Here is a 24,561-nt window from a genome sequence, read left to right on the forward strand (position 1 = left end):
CCGAGAGTCAACGTGATCTACCGACCTTCCTCAAGGTCTCTGGTGATGCCACCCAAAACAGAACAAAGCACCCTAGCTGGATGCCTTTCATGCTAATCCCCGAATCAATACATTTCCAAAATCATTATTGGGCTTTCATGTGCTGCCAAAAGATTGTGTTCCAGCGGTTCTCTCCTTCTCTGTGTTGTTTATCCTTTGGAGCACTCTAGATCATAAATCATTTTAACCATCACTGTCTATTGTGCTCCCCTTGTCTAATAACCAAGAATGTGGGAAAACTTTTCTTCATATCTTCCTGAATAGGGACTGGAAGGCTGTAAGGTAGAGAAAGATGGAAGGTAAAGTCCTTTTGAGCCCTCCATGTGGAGGCAGCCTGCTTGGAGGATGCTGCCCCAGCCTTGCTTCCTGCAGCATTCCTGTCCGGAACAGCAAGGCCGCTCTGGTTGCCTAACACACGGGCACCCGGATGACGACTTCCCATAACTGAAATATTTATTTTGTTTTTTAAAAGAAAACAGTGATGTGCTAAGACTTCAACGTCTTCACAGGAAAGGAGCGTGACGCAAATCTCCATCCGTTCACAGAATGGGCAAAGAAGGCCCGAACCTGCACCGTCCCGTCCAGGTGCTGGCTCTTGGCAAAAACCCGTGGGAGGTAAAATCCCATCGTCTCCCGGGACATGGTGGAAAACAAGCTGCCTGTTATTGTGAGCGAGAACAAAGAGCTGGAAGAGCAGCAGGCACCTTTGTCTTCTCATTAACACTGATGGCTAAAGCTCTTTAGGGAAGGGACTTTCCCACTGTGTGTTTGCACAGAGGGAGCTGATCCGATGAGGGCAGCTGAATGCTGTGGTATAAATAATGAATTACACAATAAACGCTACTGAACTGGTTCAGTTGAGGAAGAAAAATAAACGCAGCAAACAAAGAAATTTGTCATATTAGTTAGAAATCCCACGGCAAGACCCAGCAGAGATTCTTGCCAACTTCCTCCAAGAGCCCAGACTGCAAACATTATTCCATAAGTATAAAAAGTACTTCTACTCACCAAACTTTGCTGTGTCTCACATCCACCCAAAGGGCAGAATGAGTGTAGATTTCCTTTTCTATCTGTATTCTCAGTTTCTAATATAAGCGTGACCTTTTAAAGGACCAGCTTTGCATATTCTTTCCCAGTGGCAGTGAAGAGTTACTACTTGATCTCTCCTCTAGCAAGAAAAAAAATTAACAAAATATTTATTTCAACAGTGTTGTATATTAGCCAGCCAGGGAACCTTACGATGTGCAGGGAAAACATTTGTGTAATAAACCATGATAAGGGCTGTGAATACCGGTGCTGCAGAGCTCTGGGCTCAGAGCCACTCTCGTGGCTGCGTTCAGATGTTGCTATTGATCTAATCTGTAGCGAGATGATCACAGGAGACACTCCTTACATTATTTATCTTGGATTTGGGGTTGGACGGGGATTTTTTTGTTGCTTGTTTTCTTCTTTATTCATTTCTGTTATTATTAATATTACACGCTGTTAACAAATTCCGCAGACAAACGACTCTCACCTCTCGTGACACATTATTAATCACAAGCGATGAAGGATTCTGCATTCCTCACCGCTCGAGCTGTGTGCGACCAAGCCCAGCTTGTGATCTACCCACAGCGTAACGCAGGGATTAGGCACCACAGCATGCAGGCGAGGAGGACACACAATGTGCGGGGCCGGCAGTGACACAGGCTGGGCATCCCGATTCCCACACAGCGCTGAGGGGAGCAGGAGCCAGCGGATCCACATTCTGCGGCTACACGGCGCAGCCAGAGCCAAGGAAGAGATGAGAGACGCCAGCTCTCCAAAAGATTGATATCTGACAGGGAAACCCCAACACGCAGCTAAAACCGCTCTGACGTTCCGATGCCCTGCTTTGCACAGAGACATTTGTCTGCACATGGGTTCATTTCGCTCCCAAATTCCTCTTGCTGGACCTGTTATTTGGGTCTGGCATTCCTGCCCCCCACTCTGAGTTACTCAGTCTAGGCCCTCTTAAGCAAGATTTTGATGAAAGTCGCAGTCATAGATGTGGGGAATAGACAGACCAACTCTCAGTGGCTAATAGCTTTTGCCTGTTTTCCAAACAAGGATTTCTCACTGGGACTCCTCCTGGAAGCAAGAAAATCCCCAAGGAGGTTTTGAGGAGCAGAAGATGAAGGCCAGGCTTTAAGCAGGGCTCTTCTGGCCGGGCTCCTGAGCCAGTGAGCAGCCCGTGGCCCTGCTCCATGGGATGGCAGCTTTGTGTTCCTGCCTGCTCCTGAGTTAAAGGGGGCATGGAGCACAAACGAGATGCACAACGGAGTCGCTGCAGCTTAATGACTTATCACATTCGTGATGGCTACTGGGAGGAGACCAATATCGTTAGACATGTACAGCATTGAGCTTAACGTGACCCAGCACATAGTGGTCAATCAGCAACACAAGCTGTATGGGGGGAAGAGGGGCTCCCTGCCTTTGGTGCTTTCTTTTTTCATTCTGATTTCCTCCTCCTTCCAACCCCAGAGTTGCTCAGCACGAAATACCTGTTTGCTCTTTGTCTGCGGAAAGCTCTAACACATACCTGCATGCCATATGACCTCCCTTGCACACACATACATCAAAAATGTCAAACTCATCTCCAAGGGTTGTCAGAAATAGTTATCATTGTAGCCTGAGCTCTTGAGATTGCGAATGGTAATGCTGAACCATCCAAACAGGAGATGTCATCCTGTCACCATGAATGACAGATGATTATGGCTCTTTCTAGATGCCTGTAATTAACATGGCTTTCTAGCTTTGACACAAACATCCAGAAGCCCAGTAGATTGGGAAATCATTTGGAAGCTTTGGCTTTCTTTTCCTCTCCTGCTTCTTTACCCTACAGGTCTTCAAATAAACTGAAGAAATCACCAGTGGGTCACTAAAAAGCATCACAGGAGGGAAGGTGCAATTCAGAGCACCAAATAACTACGTGGATAAATATCAGAGCTGAGGCTGAACCCAGGCATTGGACATGCACAGTTCTTCCCCTTCAGTGTTCAAACATGAATAATGCGGGGAACGGTGCCTGGGAGTCACGTTGTTATCTTGAAAATCAGGATTGACTGCTACCAATCCCTTTCTTTGGCCTATGCCTCCTAATATCCTCTGCCATTTCTGTCTTCTATCACCTTTTTGCATCTATCTGTTAACATTTTTGCTCCTGACCTATGACAACAGGCTTTGTCAGGGCAATACAATTTAATATGTGGTGGATGCACGATGTCAGCAGTGGGCTTAGGTATCTGAAGAGCCTGGTTAAGAATAATAACTCCCTGCTATGTATCCTGGATTGCTGTTTAACTACATGACGCTGAACATCAATCAAAGAAGGATTAGATGCTCCTGGTAATAGATAAACAGCAAAATGAACAAGATCATCTAAGCTCTTCAAACAAAATCATGTATTTTTAGTCTATGGAAATCCAAACCAGGGCTCAGCCAGAGAACAGGAAAAAGCAAAACAAAGATTATTGAAAGCTTATGTTTAAACAGTTTCAGCCCAAATATTTACTGATGGCACAAAAAAAGAAAAAAGAAATGATCGTATGTTTTGCAAGGAAGAGCTGGACCCTTTAATTGCATAGGAAGCCAGGCTCAGAGAATGAAAAGAATAAACAAACATACCCCCTGCAGAATTCACTGCAAAGCCTGTACATTTGTTTACATTCCCATTTCTCTTTAACCTACATTTCCCCTGACAGAGGCATTGTTTTGGGTAATAATCCTTTTCATATGGGCCAAATCTACAAGAAACTATTTGCAATTCATTTAAAATATGGATTTTGGAATCTACTGTAAATCCCTTTTGCTAAGATAAAAAAGCACAGAGAAGAAATAACATGCTGTTTAATCTTTGGGCTCATCAAGTCCTGGAAGATTATTTTGACAGTTAATTTGATGTATTTAACTGAGCTTCCAGTCTGCACTGCTCAAAGAAAGCCATCATTTATGACTTGCTGTTGTGTAGGAACATCCCAGATAGCTGCAGTGTCTTTTGAAGAAATATTTTCAAGGGGAAAGAGCATATATTAATGCTTCCCTGCTGTTTGAGCTCAATACTTCCAAAGTCCTCACCGCATCCTGGATGCCTTTTCCTTGGCTGTTCCTCAGCCAGTGGATGGGCAGAGGGAAAGCAAAGGGTCTCTGCAAAGCACATGGGGGCTCCTCCCAGCTGTGTCCCTTGCAGTCCATAGTGTAGAAATGGCTTCATTACTGCACGCCCCTCAGAGGCTGACGCATCCCTAGGGACTGGCGCACAGCCATACGTGGCCATGGGGTGCTTGTAGAGGACTGGGAGGTCGCCACGTGTGCAGTGGCATCAGCCTCCCCCAAAACCACCTTTCTGGCCTTGGGTGCAGATTTTCTACGGTGAATATTGCAGCGCAAGGCTCCGGTGCTCACGGCTGGAGCTGGCAGAGGCTTTCAGGCACCGAGCGCTCCTGCAGCAGCTCGACAAGTCAAAAAAAACAACAAGGGATGCTGTTGTGCCTTACGTACAAATAACAAAAAGTAGGTCAGATCCCACAAATGCAAACAGACAGGGGGGAAGGCGCTTGCGGTTCTTTACGCTCATCTTTGGGAACAGCTTCGTAACGAGGACCAAAAGCCCTTGAAGGACAGCACCCAGGCAGGGCTGCTCAGCGCAGTTCCCTCGTCCCTGCCGGATGCTCACGGCCAGACACCACTTGTGACCAGCTCAGCACCCGTGCACGTAGAGGCTGCTTCGGGGGGGGACTCCTGCCACACTGGTGTGATAGACTCCAAAAATAAATGCCACAGGGCTGCTGCGGGAGCTGGGGTCAGCTCCTTTGCCTGGTGTAGCAGAGCTTGTCGCTGTCGGGCGATGCTCTCTGCAGGGAGGACTCTGCCGGCTGAACAGCCCTCTTCAGGAGGAACACGAGGCATTTCTGAGCATGCATAAGCAAGGCAGGCTCATTACCATTTCTAAAATCTAGCTGATGAAGCCTCTCTTGGCTCTGTCACCTCCGGCTTGAGGACTGATGAAAACAGGGAATTTCCATGTGGTTTACCATGTTTTGGGCTGTGCCCGGTGCAGCTGCTGGGAGGGGATGGGGTGGCAGAAGTCCAGCCCAGCACATGGGAGCCCCTGTGTCCCCCCTCATACTTCAGGAGGAGCCTCACCCGGTTGCCATTTATGCCACAAGAAGTGCTGTTTTGGATAAACTTGCCCACAGCCCCTGGGTACAGGTAGTGGTGCCCAGGTGAGCGAGGATGTGCAGGAGAGGAGGGTGACAGCAGCTGCCCCCCGCCTCCCCCACTTCACAAACCAGCCTCTGCCTCGTTTTCTCCCTTCACAGCTGAGGCCAAGGAGATGCAGGGAGTAGGGGGAAATGTGGAGAAGTGGCCAGCAGAACCAGGGTCATTCTCATATAGCCCAGTCAAACAGTTGGTTTTGGCCAACAACGCATATTTTTGACTGTTCTTTCTCCTCAGAATGCATGACTACAGGAAATAAGCCAGCAGTTTTCCTAAGCAAGGATAAAACCTCATCCAGTGCAAGGAGGTGGCTTCGTTGCATTGAGCTGGGATGAGAAAGAGGAGCCAAGTCACCAGGTGTTAATCGTGTCCAAGATTAATCCACAACATGGTTCTTCCATCTCTAAACCTCCAGCCCAAGTGGTTTTAGTGCCAGACTTGCGCCTCCTATCCCCAAATCCCAGCAAAGCTTGAAGCACACCCAGCTGCAATTTGCAGGAACAGCTGCAGACGTGGAGGCTCCCAGGAGCGTGCTTCACGCGTGCAGGCTTTTCTCCAAACCCTGCAGTGTCAAACAGCTGGCACGAGAAACCGCGGTATGCAAGCAAGCTTCACAGCAGCGACTGAGCCTGGCTGCATATTCCCTCACTGTGAATATCCCCATTCATCAGCGTGGCTGCAAATCAGCAACAGCACCAAGAGAAGCTGAAATTTCTAGAAGGAAGCAGGGAGCTCCAGGGTCTGATTTTGGGTGATGCGTCAGTGAGGTTTGGGTTGCCCTGCCTGAGCTGTGCCCGCACACCACAAACACTTTGCTGCTTTTTCGGGCCGCAGTAGGAACGTCTGAGTGCCCACAGCAGTGCCTGTGCACTACAGAGTCTGGGAACACCAACTCCCTGTATTTCCTCAAATAATTGTGGGAGTCACCTGGAAACCCACACAATACGGTTTTACAGGTGGTGTACAGGGACAAACCCTTTGGTTTTACAGGGTCAGAACCTGTCCTTTGAGTTTCTGATTGAGGACTACTCAACATACCACCACAAGGCAACTGCAGGACTTTCATTCAGCAGCTGGTCCAGGTTTATTTTGGTTTTGCATCGCTGGGCAGTAAGGAAGGCTGTGAAACCAGCTGGCTACATGTCATCTGCTGTAAATTATATCTTCCCTGCCAGCATTAGCCAAGCCACTCAAGGTATTTCTAACCAGAGATTTAGTATATTCTTACCATAATTGAAGTATACAGTATTAAAAAATAACTGCATTTTTTCATTTTTTTATGACTTAACTACAATTGCCAAGTGCCTGTGTGCAGCTCGACTATTATAAGACTGCATTAGCAAATGGGAGTTCATTTGCTGCAGTTGACTCACTCCGGGCCTGACCTAAGCCCACTAAAATGCCTTTCTGCTGTCTTGAGATTATTTTGGATGAGGTTGTGGTGATACGAAGCACACTCGGAACAAGGAGGTGTTGCATAGATGAGGAAAAACCCTTCCTAGCAAGCGTGCAGATGAGCCGAAGTCATGCCTGGTACCAGTCGGACGATGCCCGAAGGAAAGTGCCAGGACAGGATGGGGCCTTTTCAGCTTTGACCTTCGCTGTGCATGTCCTTGGGAAGCACCAAATTAGGTAATCAGAGGAGCAGCAAGAAAAATTTCTCATTATAAATATTCACAGGATCGCATGCCATCCAGCAAATCCTGTCTAAATGAAGGAAAATAAATTAGGAGAGGATGCTGGCCCGCTGATTAAAACTTAACCCCCGCTCCCTGTGATGGGCTGACATTTGCCAGCTCCTCAGAAGCTGCAGTCACACAGACAGCCCCTCCGGCTGCCGGTGACATTAAAGGATGAAGCTCCTCGATTTTAGCAGCAGCAGGTACGATGGCACTGATGCTCCTGGCTGTTAGCTGCACAGGGAGCAGCCCCGTCCCCGGGACGAGCTCTGGTGTCCTCCTCACCACTGCAGAAGGCAGGAGCACAAAGTGCTTTGCTCCCCTTTGGTACGTGCCTGTGAGCTTTTCTTCCTAAAAGCAAACCTGTTGGCAACTGTATAGCTAGATCCCCATTTGCTTCAAAGAGAGAAAAAAATAATAAAAACATGAGGAAAAGAAATGCCCCTTCCAATGCTTACCAAGCCCTGATTAATTTTTCATTTACAATTATTTTCTGTGCAGCACTGGAGAGTTCAGGTGGTAACATTAAAAATTCCCTGTGCCCTCAGCTTTCCCTAATTAAAATTGACAACCCTCATTTTGAACCACAAACATAATTACCCGGTCCTCCTCACCGACTTGATAGCTGAGATTGTTTGTTGATAATTTATGAGCACCGGGGAAGATGAATAACAAAGCCGAGGCTCTCAGAAACCTCTCAGCTCCTGCCTTTGAAGTTCCAAACATGCCAGCGCAGAGGAACCTGCGCCGAGGCTGCGCAGAGGTGTCCCTCCCCAAGGCTGTGCCATCACTGCCACGGTGACACCCGTGGGACTCCCGGTCCCGCTCTGAGCATTGGGAGCGGTCAGTCAGAACGTTTTTCTGAACAGTTTGCAGAAATATTAAGGCACCTACTCAACCCCAGCTGCTCTGCGGTATGAAAGCCACCCTGGGGATGCCCAGCTTGCTTTATGGCCCCGTGCAACACATGACTCTGTCCAACGACGGCTTGAAAAATAGTTTTCCCACACCAGACCATCAAACAAACTAGATTTTCCCCAGGTTTTCCCACATTTCCTTATCATCTAAAAAGAAGTATCGTAGTAACTCTAGGAAATCCTACACATATTTATGGGTAATCCCAGTATTTATTTGGTTTCCCACAATAACGGCACACTGAATTTCTGATGATAACCACAGCAAACGTGTGGAGGAAAGCACCCATCACACAGGTCACCCAGGCTGGGCCAAACTACTGCATACATCAGGTGAGGGCAGGGGAAGCAGTGAAAAGATGCATTTAAATGACTGCTTGCTGTTGGGCTTAGTTAGGGAAAGTTTTTCCTGGCCCTGTTCTCAGAGAGGGATTTCTAGGGTGCAAAATTTAAATGCTACTTAGATCAGAGTGGCAAAGCCCTTCCTCCAAGAAAAATTGCCCCCCCATGTTTAAAGACAGCAAGAACATGGAGTTGTTTTGTCTATCAGTGCTTGCACAGCCTGACCCACTGCCAAGAACGTGGAGGCTGGAGAAAAGAGAAAGATGGGGAAGAAACTGAAGTGTAGAGGCAGGATTATTAGAAATTCATGTATAAATGAAATAGCATGCTGAGAGCTAGGCAACATCACTGAGCAACACAGAGTACAAACAGACAGAGCAAAGCTATGCTATTCCCTTTAAGGTCAAAGCTTTCTATAAATTCACAGCAAAAGCAACTCAAGTGCACTCTGTTCTCCCCTTGACTTACCCAGACCAAAGGCTGGTGTGTATCCGCATCTTTAAAGAAGCCATAACTCTCTACATGGCCATATACATCTATCTGCAAAGGGCAAAAGAATCCAACGTGAAACATTTTGTTCCTTCTGCTGCATGAAATTTTCCATGCACAAATCACTGACTGTGTACCTGCTCATTGCTCCTCTCTGAACTGCAAATAGCGTGCAGAGTACCATTGCTATAAAAGAGCATTGCCACTCTATCAGCAATTTTCCCTGCTAAATTGTAGGAATTAATAAATGAATGCCTGCCCAGGTAATTAAGAGTCCCCTCCCCAGAGCCGGCCCAAGATGATAACCATGATGTTAGATTGGATTCAGCAGAGACCAAAGTACCAGCATTTTTCATTTAAGCTGCATCCAAAGCTGCACACACACAGACCCCAAATTTGGGGGCTTTATAATGAAAAATTTAAGACAACAGATTTAATGGGGGGAAAAAATCAAAGTGGCTCATTCTGGAAGCGTTAAAATAGTATTTTGACTTTCAGAAGAAATTTTTATATTAGCAGCTTGGTGAAGCCAAGAGGAATTTATGAAACATTTGGATTTTAGCAAATTACTGGAAACACTTCAGCGTAAAACACAGCCCAGCTCTGCCTCCAGCTGGTACGGGGGGTTCCTCTTTCCTCAGGTTGTTCCCAACCTGTTTCCCTTCCACTGTTTTCCCTCACATTACTGTTATTTCATCAATAACCTCCATGAAAAATGACAAACCACTGAAGAACAATTAATATCTATCCATTTCCTCTGGCATTAACAAAACGCTTCATTTACAAGCCAGCTCTGCGTGCTGTAACCCAGACACATGCCACAATTGCACCCATTTGTCACCAACCCAACTCTCGGAGTGCATGGGGACAGCACCAGTCCCCAAGGGCCACATCCTGAGACAGGATGGGAACCTCAGCCCCCCAGAAAGAAAATTAGGGGTGCTCAGTGTCAGAAGGTGCAGAGTTACAAGATGGGCATGAAAGGGACCTAGGGGTGTCAGAAAGGAGGGCTTTTCTTTGGGATCACAGGCATGTGTTCAATTAAGAAGTACACAACCAGTCCTTGTGTGCACAGCTGCTGGCACCAGCCCTTATCACAGGTTTGCCATCAGCACAAAATTGGCTTTTAAGAACTTCTCATTAAAAGCAACAAGGGTCAGGATTTCCCCAGTCAACACAAAGAAATTATGCATCTTGGCTCTTACCACGTGCATGAGCAGAGCTAGTTCCTGGGACCATGCTGCTACTCAAATGCATATTAATGGATTTTTTTTTTTTAAGTGAATTTAAAGCAGAGTGAGGGAAGCAGACAGCTGGGTTGCCAAAATTCCCACCAAGGTGTCACCTCACCCACACTGCGATGGGGCAGGACGCCACTGCTGCTCCCACACATCACGAACCAAGCCGTGCTGTGCCACGGCACCCACTCTGCCCCCCGAGAAGAGACCCCGTCCCTGGGCACTGTTACCAGTGAGCAGAGCTTGAAATAAATATTCCAAGTTTAATCACTGGCACAGTTGTCAGAAAATTATTTTTAATTTGCCCTGTGCAGCATCTTAATTATGCAAGATCCAAGTTACTGCTATGCCCAGTACTCAGATTTTGCAAGGGTGTCTTACAGAGAGCAAGGCTGCTGCCACCGAGGCAGGAGTGAGGCCTCAGCATCTGCTGCTTATGGATGGAAATAAGTGGTTTTTTTTCTAATTAAATGTGTATTTTACTTTGTTGTGGATGCTCAGCTCTTGGTGATTTTAAGCTACATTTCAATCTCCACTTTATAATACAAGAAGGACGAAAATGCACTTTTTAGTTCTGATCTAAAATTTGCACAACTCTTATCATTCAAGCAGGACAGACAGGGGGAATTTGGGGCAGAACCATCGCCTGCTCTGCCCCTTCCCACCCGGGCTGTTCCCGTCTCCTTCCTGACCAAACCCGTTCCTGAGCACCACGTTCCCCTGAGGGCTCCTTGGGCAACCTCCTCCTGACTCACCCTGCGTAGGAGGGCCCTCAGCAGCAGCAACCACCCGCGTCCGGGCGAAGCTTCGGTGACACCTGGAAAATTCCCCTGTGACCGGGGCACCTGAGCTGGGAAGGCCACAACAGGCTCTGCCAGCCGTGGGCCACACCATGGTGTTTGGACAGCCACTGCAGATATGGAGCTGAGTGTTTTAACCCAGCTTGGTCTCACTGCTAACCGTCAATGCCTAACCCCTCCATTTCCTTAGCCCCTCCGTTTCTAACCATCCTATTCCTGTTCCTGAGGAACAGGGTCTGAGGCCTCCAACCCAGCTCAGACCTCAGCTTAGGAAGCCATCAACAAACCAGGCCTTGCTGCCCAAAGCAAGGCCCTCAACCCCAAAAAGCTTGTTTAGAGCCTCAGGTTTGTTGAAGCAGTGTCTCCTGAGGAAGCCAACATCAGTGAAAGCCCCCCACGTGCCCCCTCCACGAGGTTTGTGTTGGGAAGGAAAACCCCACAGCACGGCATTCACCCTCTGAGGGAGAAGTGCAAAAAGCTGGCACTTGGGCTGTTTGAGAGCAAACTGCTGCTGTAAAAAGCTGACAGGAAGCTTAAGGGAAAAAGAGCAAAAGCCCTAAAACTGCCGATCCAGTTTCCCCAGGACCCCATACCATGGGCTACCAATCTTCCAAAGCTGGCACATGAGCACATCCCAAACTGGGGATTTTACAAGTCAGGAGCAACTACGAGTAGCTATAACTTCTATAATCCCAGAAATCCAGGCTCTGGGTGGGTGGTTTTCACTAACACAGCAAATGGCCCCACACTCCTGCCCGGGGCAGGGGATGCCCAGGAGATGTGTCAGGGCCAACCCGGCACTGGGCACCAAGCTCCTGAGTATGGCAGGCTGGGGATCGGAGCAGCTGGGACCTGTCGCTTTGATGCCCAGGGCTTTGCTTTGTGGTCACAGGCCTCTCATTCAATAAGTATATAAAACCTAAGATGGTTTCCTTTACCTGATGGGATTTCTTGGGCTACAATTAGCATCACAGGCTTTTAAAATGCAGGAGTGTGAATTTACAGACGTAGCTGTCAGGTAGAAAGGGAAAAAAACCCACCCCTTAAATTACCAGCAGCTTTGGCTTTTCCATACTGATACACAACCACAGCAGACACCACACCGTCAGTGCTGTTGTCCGCGTCCTCATAACAACTAAAATGGAATAATATACATAATACAAATAAAACCGAACATAACAGTCTTCATGGTTATAGCTTCCTGTAAGATCTACGCAGGTTAGACTTTCTGTATAATTAAATCTATAGATTGCCTTCGAATGCTTACCTTGCAGTTCCCAGAGCTCTGATGAGAAGTGTGCTGTTCGCAGCGACAAGATTTATTGCATCCAGCACTCTATATTATAGCTGCTCTGCTAACCACAGTAAACAAGATATGAAAAGCAATCACACAGATAATGCCATGGAGGAACAAGCACCAGCTCTGACTTTAACCCTTTCACCCGCCTCCATGCTGGAAACTCCAGTCAGTATTTATGTGGCACCATCCAACCCCGGTGCGTTAAGGATTTTATTTCTGCCCTAACAGAGCCAGGCCCTGGGTTTCTCTCCCCTCATTTCTAAAGCACCAGCATTGTCAGGAGATGTGGGTTTACCTCTGTTGCTATTGAGGGTACAGCCCATGGTTAGGTTAAAGGTTGGACTAGATGATCTTGGAGGTCTCTTCCAACCTAGATGATTCTGTGATTCTGCTGAAAGAAAACTAAGTAAGCAGAGCCCAGCCAGCTGCCGTGGCCTGGGGCTAGTTAGCAGGACCAGCAGGGCAGGACCATGGCTGTTCCCAGGGGAAAGGAGCTTTGTGGCTCTCCAGCCCACACTCAAAGCCTGGTCACCACTGGGTTTCAGCCCCCTCCCCAGGGTTGCAGTGGGTCCCGGGCAGGGCTGGGACCTCCCAGTGTCACCGCGGGCTCAAACCCGCTTCCAGCAGGATGCTGCCAGCCCAGGATGCACTGGTTTCATTAGCAGTGGTTTGCATCACAGAAGCCTGGATTTGACCCTGGAGACTTAGAAACATAATTTAAAGGGCAAATTTCCATATGAAGCTCGAGTGGAGATGCGTAAGCTCAATCAAGTCACTGCTCGCTAGCGGAATAGGTCCCTCGCTGCCCACACACCGGAGAATATTCTCTCAGCCCCTCCTTTAAATCTTCACCAGGTCCAGAAAAACACCCCAGAGACAAGAATAGAAAAGATTAAAAAAACACAAACATTTCTTTTTGCCATTGCCATTCAAGTAATGTAAACAATGAGCACATATTCCTTGCACCTAATCAAATAAATAAAGCCCTGCTAAATATTAGCACAGGAGGAAGCAAGCAGTCACTTGTTTTCTGCCTTACACACGTAACTTATTGGCCATTTCAACCCAGAGGAATAAGAAATGCTCCACAGGCAAGAATTTGCTGCTCTATTACAGTATTTTCTGCCCCAAAACGCAGTTAACTGTTTACAAACCAGATGAAAAGTCCAGAGGTGTTTCATTGCTTCCTTTATATAGGAACAACTAGCTTCCTTTCTTTCCTGTCCACTTTTTTCCATCTGTATGATGGTCCCTAGCCAGACAGAAACTGACACAGTCCTTGCCCACACAGAAGTTCGGAGTAATAAGCCCCCTTCAGTGGTGCTGAGATTGGGCAACGGAGAGGCAGCAGCAAGGCCTGGGGTTTAAGTACAGATCAAACTGTTCTATCAAGGGCAGAGAGATTGAAATATGTTGGAAATAAATTTAAAAATAGACCAGGGTCTGCAGTCCAGAGTGTATATTTAGTAGTTGTGAACGGGAAAGAGCAGAACGTTACTGGAAAACATTCAAAAGGCATCTACGAAAGATTAAAAGATTTCCAAGCAGAGAGTTTTAGGGCAGGTTGCTATGGATGCTGGAGAACGGCGTTAACCTCTGACCCTCAAAACAAGATACGTTCCCCAAAAGCCATTTTTCCAGGAATGGTAAAGGGAATGATAGTTCTGGAAACCTCTGAGAAAGGAGTTATGTTGGTACACAGCAGTCCTGAAGCACACAGGACCTTCAGCCCCAGTGGCAAACAACCCTGGGAAGGACCAGGAGAAGCAGCCTAACCCCTCCCTCAGCCTCTCAGTCAAGGTTTGTCAAAAGCATTTTCCCCACCCAGGCTGTTCTTAAACATTTCTTGAGGTGGAGGCCGTCCCATCCTCCTCCCCAGTGCAATCCAGTTGTGGCCTCACCCCTTATGCCCGATATGTGCCCTGCTTGCTGCAGGTAACTGTTGCTCCCTGCCCCATCCACCAGATATATGTGTATATACATCCATATACTTATATCCAAAACTTCTGCAGGATTGGATCTTTCAGCATGATAGAGACAGCAGGAGACTAATCTTCCGTGAAAATGACACTAATAAGGATGATTATTTCCTTGCGAGTTTTCCCCTTGTTTTGTCTCTTAAGGAAATAAACCTTTGTGGCATCTGCTGCTTTTACAGCTGATCAGCCCGGTACATCTGATGGAGACAAGATGCATAGTAGAGGGCAAAAGGCACAGACAGCCTCCAAGAGCCCACCAAAAGCTGTCAGTGCCCGAACTTCTGCCCTTACAAACATGGTTCCCTGTGACATAAGTCAGACCCATCGATTTTTGACCCAGCTGAGAAGCAGCCCAAGACTTGCACACAAAAATGAGTACTCTGATATTGAAAGATTAATGACAAGGAGTTGAGCGTGGGCTATGCATCGCTTCAGGCAGCTCAGGGACAGCAAGCACATGTTTCATCTCAGGCAGCGCTTGGGTGCTGGTATCACTCACCGCAGCGGAGTTTGAGCTGTTCACCCACCCCTGCCCCCATGGCAGAAGGCTCCAAGCTTGGATCACAGACAAAATTTGGTTGCAGCATAGATTTCTTGTCATCACACACAGAAAATTAAAATCTCACAATATCCTGCTTGGGGAGAGCGCCCAAATTTATCTACAGGAAAATGGCCCTCTATTTATTTGTTTCTATGGCAAACTCATGAATGGATAACCTGAGTTACTACAACTATTCTGTAAAGCAGCTGATGTCTGAGACTAGACAGAGGCAAAATAAAGTTTGTTTTTATAGTCAAAGCAGTGAAAAGTCACCCCCCTTAAGAAACATGGAAGAAAAACTAATGTTTGCATGGGAAGTGCACGTGCCTGTTTGACCAGAGCACACCCACGAGTGTCTTTCCAGGACACAAAAGCAATGATCACTCTCATCAGGTACAGAAATTTGATCTCTTTGTAATATAATGGAAGAATTTCAGAGATTCCTGCCTTATTGATTTTGCCTAATGGAACAAGCTCATTTCCTAGGGGCACTACATATTCCAGTCCGCAACACAAAGGGCAGGAGAAATCCTCCCTTCCTACTCTAGCAGGCTGTCAGCATTTAATTAATCCAGGGGCTGCAGGGCAGATTCTTAGTGCAACCAAAAAGCTCAAGACAAAACATCAATTTATGCCCTGAATGCCCCAGTGCATTGCCGTGCTCCGGGAGCATTTAACTGGAGGCTTCACGGCTGGACTGCTGGTAGCAGCTGAACACCTGTCAGATTCCTCCCCTCCAAGGCCCCTGCCAGTTACTCTCCATCCTTTAGAACATCAAAGGCTTTCAGTAGGAGGTTCTCTTTAATGCTGACTTTCCATCTACAGATAAATGAAGGTTTCCTTTATATTTGGAAGTATATGGAAAATATCTGGTGTTTCCTTAACTGCAAGCACACACAGAACAACGGACCTGGGCAGGATCTTTGGGAGCATCCCATAACACTCCAGTTGGTCGCTGCTGCTTGTCAGCACCTCCTCTGAATGCCACCACTAAGTATGCATACACCTTGTCCCTGATCCCAAATACAACCTGCACACATGGTGGGGTGCAGAGTAGCACACAGTTTTTTCCACTCCACACATTTCTCTTCCTCTTATACTGCAGACCCATTGAGTCACCTACTCAAAGACTTTTTTTTTAAGCAGCTTCGTAGATAAAATTTAGAACACAAACTTTTAAATTACTCGTTTTGTTTTCAGTTACAGGTCTTGCTCCCTGTCAGTGCTACAAGCTGCCCCACTTTGCCTCTCCGGTCTCTCCTTTTCTCTTCCCACCCCCACAAATACCTCCTGTCCACATGGATGTCATTGGTGAACATCTCCTGCTTTGTTTCACTGCAGGTTAGCCAGCTAAACAACAACTCACCAAAAAAAAAAAGTATAAGTTGTAACAGCTTATGCATGCTGGGGCAAAGCTACCACCTCTGTATGCCTTCAGGGACCCATGCAGAAGATCAGGTGCACTGTCCAGTAATTCAAGGCCCCTAGGAGCTCCCTCCCAGATGCACAGGGCTCGTAGTGAGTAGTGTTGGCCAACAGAAGTGGATGAACAAAAATATTATCAGGGACACCAGGTCACCCAAATCTCCTGTTGCTCTGTTTCTCTGAGCATTGGGAATGCAGATAACAGGCAGACACCACAGGGGAGGTACTAACCAAAAGGGGAGAAAAAACCCTACCGCAATACAACTCTGTTTTCAATCTCTCAGGCTTGGCAGGGAACATGTAATTCAGGGCCATGTCCAGGAAACAAGTGATTTTACAGCCTGGCGTGGCACACTCCCCACGCAGATGACAAACCTTTTTCTGGCACCAGATGCAGACCAGAACTTGACACTGGTAGTGATTCACTGTGAAAATGTGTGTTGATTGACTTGGCTTCTTCCAAACACAATGCTACCCAGAGATTAAAAGCTACACAGCAAGGACGTTTGAAACAGATGAATTTGTGAGCATTTCTCAGCTGCCAAAGCAAGTAGTTATCTTTAGTTGTTTTCAAACATTTTGCCCCTTTCTTATTTTTTCAGAATCAGGAGGCTGGGAGTTGTTAAAAATGAGTGTGGCAACAAAACTTTTCCTACACATCTGAAGGAAGCTCAGAGCAGGGTTGTTTCTGTATCTGCAAGCTCAAGTCTCTATTGACTGGAAGTTTGCAGTGATCACTGCATGTTCCCAACAGTGTCTTCACACTTCTTTGGCACTGGGTACAGCGATGCAGAATGAGGGACCTACATACAAGAAAGGACAGAAAGATGACGTGTGTCAATGAGATTCCTTTGATTCAAGGCTAGGGTTTCTGTTCCTTTCCATTTCAGGAAGAGCTCAATGGCACTAAGGGCTTTATTGTGCTACAACATTAACCTAAATTGTGATTCATGCACAGTAAGAGAAAACATGCCAAGGCCACCCACTGTCCTGTTCCTTCACAGGGGTTTAAGGATGGTTGAAGAGCCCCTTCAGCAGTTCCTTCAAGTTGTACTTCCTTGAGCAGAGACAGAACCAGACAGCCTCTAGCAGTGCCTGAGAAGCCGCCAAGGTCTCAGGCGCCATGGGAGCATGAGCCATGAGGAACCAGATCTTTGTCTCCCGGCCGTTGGCTTGGGACAGGCTGCTTTGCTTTCTGCTCTGCACAAAGGCAGCAAGCAGCAGCATGCTTCAGAGAAGTGGGTGGACAGCTGGGATACCTCTGACTGAGCAGACAATGATGCCCAACAGGGCTTCGACCATCCCAGCTAAAATATCATGAAACAGCAACAAGTTCCCTGTGTGCCTTTAAAACCAACTCCCTCTGTACAGCCTGATAAGGGTTTTGTCCATCACCAGCACCAGTGGAATAAATACTGGTTAAAGCATGGCATTGGGTGCCTGATCTTTAGCTCTTACATTAAGAGTGGATGCAGCAAGTGGGGAAGCGCGTAGGAAGGTGCCCTACCCCTTAGCGAATTCCTTGCCATCCATCTCCTTCCCACGTGTTACATCCCAGAGACACCACCGGCGTGCAGATAACTGGGTGCTGGACCGCCGCCAGCCCTGCACAAGTAAGGGCACATCCAGGCCCAAGATGTTTTCTGGCATCAGCATCCAGCTTTCTTTCTAACTAAAGATGCTTAAAGGGCATTATAATGGCTGCCTGAATATCCGAGACACTCCCATTACTGTCTGATTTCCTCGTGCAATAACGCATGGTCAGATTCACACAAGGCTTGCAAAGGATCAAATCTGCTCTTTTCAGAGACAGCTGGGAATACCCCGGAAAAATGTGAAAAACACAGCATGTGTTGGGACCAGTGTCTCTCCCTCATTATTCCATGTAAATACAAGCAATCTGACCCTCCAAAAAGACTTTGCATTTCTCAGAAAGTGACCATCTGTCAGGCAGCAAGGGGCGCTCATTATTTAAATTAAGGATCTATTCCCTGCTGCCATTTTCACTCACATCTCATTATAACAGAGTTTCTCTAACACCCCATTCCCCTAGCACGAAGACCTGAGATCACAAGTCCCCCGGCACCTTTCCCAGCAGCTATTTTGCCCATAAAGACCCAGCTAAAGGATGCCAAAATACGTGGGCCAGTAGAGCCCTGGACTTGCCATCCCAGAGAGTTATACAAACCAGGAAACACACAAAGATTCCCTTATACTGTAATTGTGTAATAGTGATTTTGGGGTATCTTATGAGATTTAAGTTCTCTAGAGGGGAGCGGATACACGTGGTGGGGCCATGCAGAGGTCTATCTGCAGGCTGGGGCTGGCAGGAGCTGCCCTCGCATGCTCCATGGGCTGCTCCCTGCCTCCTGCTACCCCTCTCAATCTTTCCAAATAACCCACACTGTGCAAGGGGAAAGGCAGCAAGGCCAGTCAGATACTGGTAGTAGTCATCTGTGAATCACAGCAACACCTTGTGCACAACTGCAGAAAGAGGGACAGAGGAAACCCAGCACAACTCAACTCCCATGGGCAGCTCTACAGCTTTCACAGGCCTGTGCTGCTGGAGAGACAGCTCTGGGATAGTTTTCCTTGCTAGCTCTTGTTAAATCAAGAAGCATTTCTGCCCACCCCAATCAGACCAAAATAATCATATCAATAAATCCCCAGCCTGATGTGATTTGCTAAGTGTGGTTCATTATGGGATGCACAGCTCAGAGAATGTTACTGAGGAAGCAGAGCCAGCATCAGACCCCTGTCCCCACAGACCTGTGTCCTCACAGCTCTGCCATGGGCAGCCCCCTCCCCTCTCCAGGCCTTGTTTCCCTCCTGGACAGTATGAAAAAGCCTATTTCTTGTGGATGGGTGGGGGAATAAGTGAAGGACCACATCATATCCAGATACTTCAGTGATGTAAATAAGCAAGGCTGGTCTGAGAAATACCCAGCTCCTGCTCGGCTGGTGGAGCAGGTCCAGCTTTTCACAGGCTGTTGTCTCTATCACGAAATACCCAGCGCACCAGAGATGGAAATGCCTGACTTCCCTGCGGCGTGAAAGACAGCAGGGGGAAGCTCGTGCCAGCCGCGATTAGAGAGCGCTGGGCTCTGGGTTGGCAATTGCACATCGTCTCGAGGTACCACACGAATTACAAACCCTTTGCTAGAGGCAAGCTGCACGGCCAGACGCCGGAAAGGATTGTGAAGAAGTCATTCTCAGCTGGAAAGAGCCTTGGGAGTGCAAGCTATTTATTAAACCAAAAGAGACAAACAGCTTTTAATATATCATGTTATGAAGTGAATCAATTCTTAGCACTTTTAATAAGGCAAATTTAAAACATCGTCAGAAGAACAGGAAGGGATCTATCCAAGGCAACTGTAAGCTTTCCACAAGTAATCCCAGCCTGTGTTTATTATGGATATTACCACATTTCTGCAAGATGCAAAAATAAGAATCAACAAAGCACAGCCTGCTGTATCAAATTGCTTTATACTCTTAAAAAAGCCAAAAGGGAGGGGGAGCTTCAGGAATGCTGAAATGACATCAACTCTTCTCTTGATCAAAATCAAGACCGAACAAGTAGAAGTATGTGATCTTCTCAAGTGCTCGATGCCAAGTGACCCCATACCAGGAAATTCTGAGAGCCGCATTATAGATTGAGCCTGACATTTATCAAGGAGAAGCAAAGAAACACGTAGTGAATGTATGGGGGTTGGCTGGAACTGGCAATAGGTGGCCGTGAAGAAGCTCGGTCAAATGCTAGGATAACTGTGCTGCTCGAGATCATGTGAAGAAATCCCATTAGGTGTGACTAATCAAAGACTTGGAGGGGAATGGTCTGATAATGCCTGTTGTCTGCCTTCTTGGCATGGCTTTTTTATGCTGCTGAATGTTTTCGACTGAGATTTTTAGAGGAATTGAATCTCTGCATGCCAGTCATTTGTGTTTGGTGTCCAGCCACAAAAACACCCTCTGCTTGAGCTCACTCCTGCTGTTACCAGCCACGCTCTGGGAAAGAAATAAAAAAACAAGCAAGTAAAAAATCTCTGGTACAAATTTAGGAGAGCTGGACAAAATTAATCAGACCTCATCTCTGGAACGCTCTTCAAAAGAGATTAGCTGAAAGCAAGTCAAAGGCTATCATCCAAGAACAGCAATGGAAAAACATCCCAGAGACACCAGTTACAGCAATCACTACAACAGTTAAGGGAGTATGAATAGGAGAATATGGTGCTTTCTGCCTACCCTCTGCAAGTCCTGATTTCTATCACAAGATACTTTGCCATAGCACATGCCCCTAGGAACAACCTGTACAAGGTACAGAAGAGCCCTGGCCTCACACACAAACAGGGAATTATTTTTTCTTGATGGCCAATTTACCCACCCAAGTGAAATCACAGCACAAAGCCCCACTGAAAATCAGAACTCTCTATTGCACAAACAGGAACATAACCCTAGAAAAATGATGCCTCATTTTGCACTGGAAGAGCCTTAGCTGAATTTTTTTGTCTAGTTGCGCATCACACAAAAACAGGTCCAGATGAAAACGAGAACAGCTTAGGGAAACCAGTAGAAAACAAGATTGAATGAACTGGGACTATTCAGCTTGAAAAGAAGAGCAAGAGTGATGAACTTGAAATGCATAGCTGGCTTCCCTGCACGGAGGGAAGGTGGGACCTGCTTTCCATGCCTTTGACAGATCAGATGGGAAGAAATGAGCTTGAACCAGATCAGGGAGGGCACAGAGTACACATGCCTCTGTACAACCCATTACAGCTTTCTCCTGATTCTTCTTGGGGTTCATATTTATGGAAGCAACGCTTCACGTCACACAGCCAGAGAAGCACCTTCACTATCAAATTGATGGTTAAATGAGAAATCAAAGGAACGCTTAAAAATTTCATCAATGCCACTTGGACATATGCCTTCAGGCTGTTTATCTTTAAATGAGATGTCACATGTAATTTAGTGGCGAGATTAAGTATGGTTTTTCACTTTTAGTTGCATTGCTGTGGGCAGCCCTATATCAGTGCACACCTTCATTCTTTATTAGGTAAGATAAATGAAAATGGCACCATTTTTCTGAATTAAAGTCCAAATATCTGACATGTCAATACTGTCTAATGGAACAAAGCACTACAGATTCCTAGAGCAGGTGTTTAATTTGCATGTTATTACTGACAAGCAAGATTAATGCTTTACTAAGTACTTATGCTGCAATAATGAGAGAAGCAGAGGGGGGTTATACTCAAAATGGCTAACAAGGACAAAATACTGTAAGTTCCTTTTACTCCTCAAGTTGTTTTGTCATTAGAACTGAAGTCTTACAGCTTTGGTGGTGGGGTTTTTCTGGGGGCTTATTTGCAGAAAAAGCAGCCTGGGTCACACCACCCAGAAATCCTACAGGTTTTCCCTACAACCTCGAGGCAAAGCTGTGGAATGGTGGCGATGCTCTTGCAGGAAGCAGGGATGTTACCTACTGCTCCACCTCCCCAACCCCTCCTTCATCCAGGAACCCTTGTGCAAGGAGACAGAGCTTACACCTCACCCCCGAGGCATTCTGCCCCCCCAGGACATTTCTTTCTACACCACGAGCTGGCTCTCAGACTGCTTCCTACATATGCATATAACAGCAGAACATAACAAGAATCCAAACTGCTTCTGGAGTAATAAAAGAAAAGCTGAAGTGTAATTAAACTACAGCTCAGGGCCATTTGTTTTACAGGAAATCTGCTCTGCAGAGACTTGCTGCAAAAATGTGGCAGGATCAACCCTGCTCTCAGCATCACCACATGAACCTGGAGCCTCTGCCCTTGTTTCAGGAGAGCTCCTCTGTACACGTCCTGGTCCCATCATTTTGACAAGAACAGCAGGAAATATGCTCAATTTCAAATTGAAAAGCTATATGAGCTTATACATGCCGGGTATCCAGCTCCTGTTCTCCACTGCTGATCAAATTAGCAAGAACTTGTTCTTCACCGGATATAAGAAAAGCCAGAGGACAGCACTTGTATCAAGAATCTGCCATTTCACCGCAACCAAAACCAAACTAAGAGACTTCCCCCTCCACAACTGCTCCCACTTGCTTTGAATACTTGCTGATAGGCACCAGCCCAGCTTCATCTCACCGCAGCACAGACCAAAACCAGCAGGCCAGGCCCTTTCCCCGGCACACGCCAGCAATGCTTTGCTGCCTCCAGTTAGCACAAGCAGCACAAGGCCAGCAGCAGCGATGGCAGAGTGCCAGTGGGGCAACAGCGTTGGGTTGTCACAGACACGGTGCCTTTAGAAATCAAAGTTTAGGTGCAAACTCAGCCTGAGAAAAGCAATGACCGCCCCAGGAGGCCACATCTGTGCTTGGACATTTTTGGCAGTGATTTGGAGTCTTGTTTCTCCCTGGCACCTGATGTTTGGTGATGTGCCCAGGAGAGGGATCTTGCCTTTAAAAGCACACCACAGCACACCTTCAAGACTTTCATTACCTGATCTCCCATTCATTTTCCGTGGAAGGACTTTTACTGTTTTGCAGACAACAAAATAAAAGCTACCATTCACTGGCTGTCAGGTTAATGATTCAGAACAGGCCCGTGTGCATTGAAGAAAGCATGAGTTCAGGGAGTAAAACCAGTATTAATTGCAGCACTAGAGAGCAACAACCTCATTCATCAGCCCCGGGCCCACAGCACAGCGATGCGTTGGCCTCACTGGAAACCAGAGGAGCCCAGCCCAGCAGGTCAGCACACACCAGGCCTGTGGGGGCTCCTGAGGGGGGCACAGGCCATACCCTGCCTCATGAACCAGGCAGGAGGGAGCGATGAACCTCAGGTGGAGGGAGAGGCTCAGAGCCACCACCTGCAACAAAACCCTTCCAAAGCTATGGAAAGCCTTTAGTTCTCCCTTTGTCAGAAGCATTTGGCCATTTCCACTCTTTTCCATGCCTAACACAAAAAAGCAACCCACAGCTCTTTGGTGTTTTAAGGACACCCAGGTTTAGGGAGGGCCCCCAGCAACCAGACAGGCCCCAGGCCCCTCACAGCAAAGGCTGACAGCCTCGTTGTGCTGTGGGTTGAGCTCTCCAGCAGCTCTCCTCATGGGCACGGGAAGAAAAGATGCTATTAGGGATGGCTGCTGCTGCCTGGGATCATGGCAGGGACAAGGAACGGCTGCAGGCACCACCATGCTACAGGACATATCTACAGGGCTGGCACTCAGCATCCCCCAGGGCCCAGGTGGTGAGACACACAAGGCACCAGCTGCCTGCAAGCCTGGCCCCAGATTTCCACATGCACCGTGAGGTATTTAAGCACACCAAGCTCTCCTGAAGTTTCTTACATTAAACAGCTTGATTTTTAAGAAATATTTCTCACCTAGCTTCTCCTTGGGCCAGATTGAGGGCACCACCAACCTTTCCCAACTTGCTGTTGTAGCCAAAGAACTTTAGTCCCCATCTCACACAACACTACCACATCCCAGTCTCACCCAGAGCTAGTATCCCCAATATGGAGGGCTGCCCCTCTTTTATACCCACCCCAGGCCGTTAGCACAGGCTCCACCTGTCCTCAGCTCCTAGCCACAGGGGCTCCAGCAGCATCCCCCAGCTGCATCCCCCTGCTGTATCAGGCTCTTCTGTCCTTCTGGGCAGCTCACAGCGAGTGGGGCTTGGGGAATTATTGGCCCCAAAGTGATTCCCACAGCTGAGAGCATTGCCTGGCCAGGGGTGCTGGGAGGATTCAGCATCACGGCTTCCCCAGCAAGTGTCAGGAAAGTTCAGTCCAGAGGGGCTGTCTCTGATTAGAAGCACCTTACTCATCTTTTAATAAAGCACTTGCTATATTAAAAGCCAACCTTTTTTTTTCTTTTTTTTTCTTTTTTTTTTTTTTTTTTCCATGGAGGAAGCTGTGTTAATAAGCAGCTCATTCAGCTGCTCTTCCTGCAGCAGCCGGTGCGCTGCAGCCTGCAGGCTGGCAGGGAACTGTTGCATTCAGAGTCATTAAGTAAAAGCCTTACCCATTGTGCTGCCATGCTCCCGCTGCATTGCATATCATAGAAGAAATGAGGAAAAAAATTAATTGCTATTGATTTAAATAAATGTGCTTGCATTATCAGGTGGCAGCAACAAATGGCCAACCTCACCGAAGCCACTTCTCAGAAGCTGCGTAAGCGCCTGCCTGCAATCCAGGCCTCGATGGGGCCTCAGCAGAATCGCTGAGATGAATGGGAACATTTGACTATTTTAGCCCAAATGAAAACAGAGCTCATTAACATGATCAAAAACCTTGGTGTCTGCACTTCTGCACTGCTTGCTGTTGCTGCTGTGGTTTGAAGTCCTGACGTGAAAGGGACTCCTGGCATGCTACACAGGGGGCAGGTTACAATTTGGCATCACCTGGGGGCAGACCAAGGCCAGCACGTATTCCTGCAGCCAGTGAACCAAGGGGCTGATCTCCACGGATGATGGAGGAGACCAAACTCAAGGCACCAAGACAGGTGCTTTGGTCTACTGCTGAGCCACAGAAATTGAAGAAAATACCCAACACGATGAATTGGGCCTGATGTTGTGGCCACAAGTGCCATTGAGGC

At 47.3% G+C, this 24,561-nt stretch overlaps 1 long non-coding RNA gene across 1 annotated transcript; it reads right to left on the reverse strand.

Moving 5' to 3' along the window:
- Positions 1-1,229: 1,229 nt before the first annotated feature.
- On the reverse strand, positions 1,230-23,503 carry LOC310881274. The gene is made up of 3 exons (XR_014572290.1): positions 23,349-23,503; positions 8,681-8,752; positions 1,230-6,984 (listed from the first exon to the last, which is right to left on the reverse strand). It is a non-coding gene; the product is annotated as an uncharacterized lncRNA (long non-coding RNA).
- Between the last annotated feature and the right edge of the window lie 1,058 nt (positions 23,504-24,561).

Source organism: Anser anser, assembly GCF_964211835.1.
Source record: "Anser anser genome assembly, chromosome: 14".
NCBI lineage: Eukaryota > Metazoa > Chordata > Aves > Anseriformes > Anatidae > Anser > Anser anser.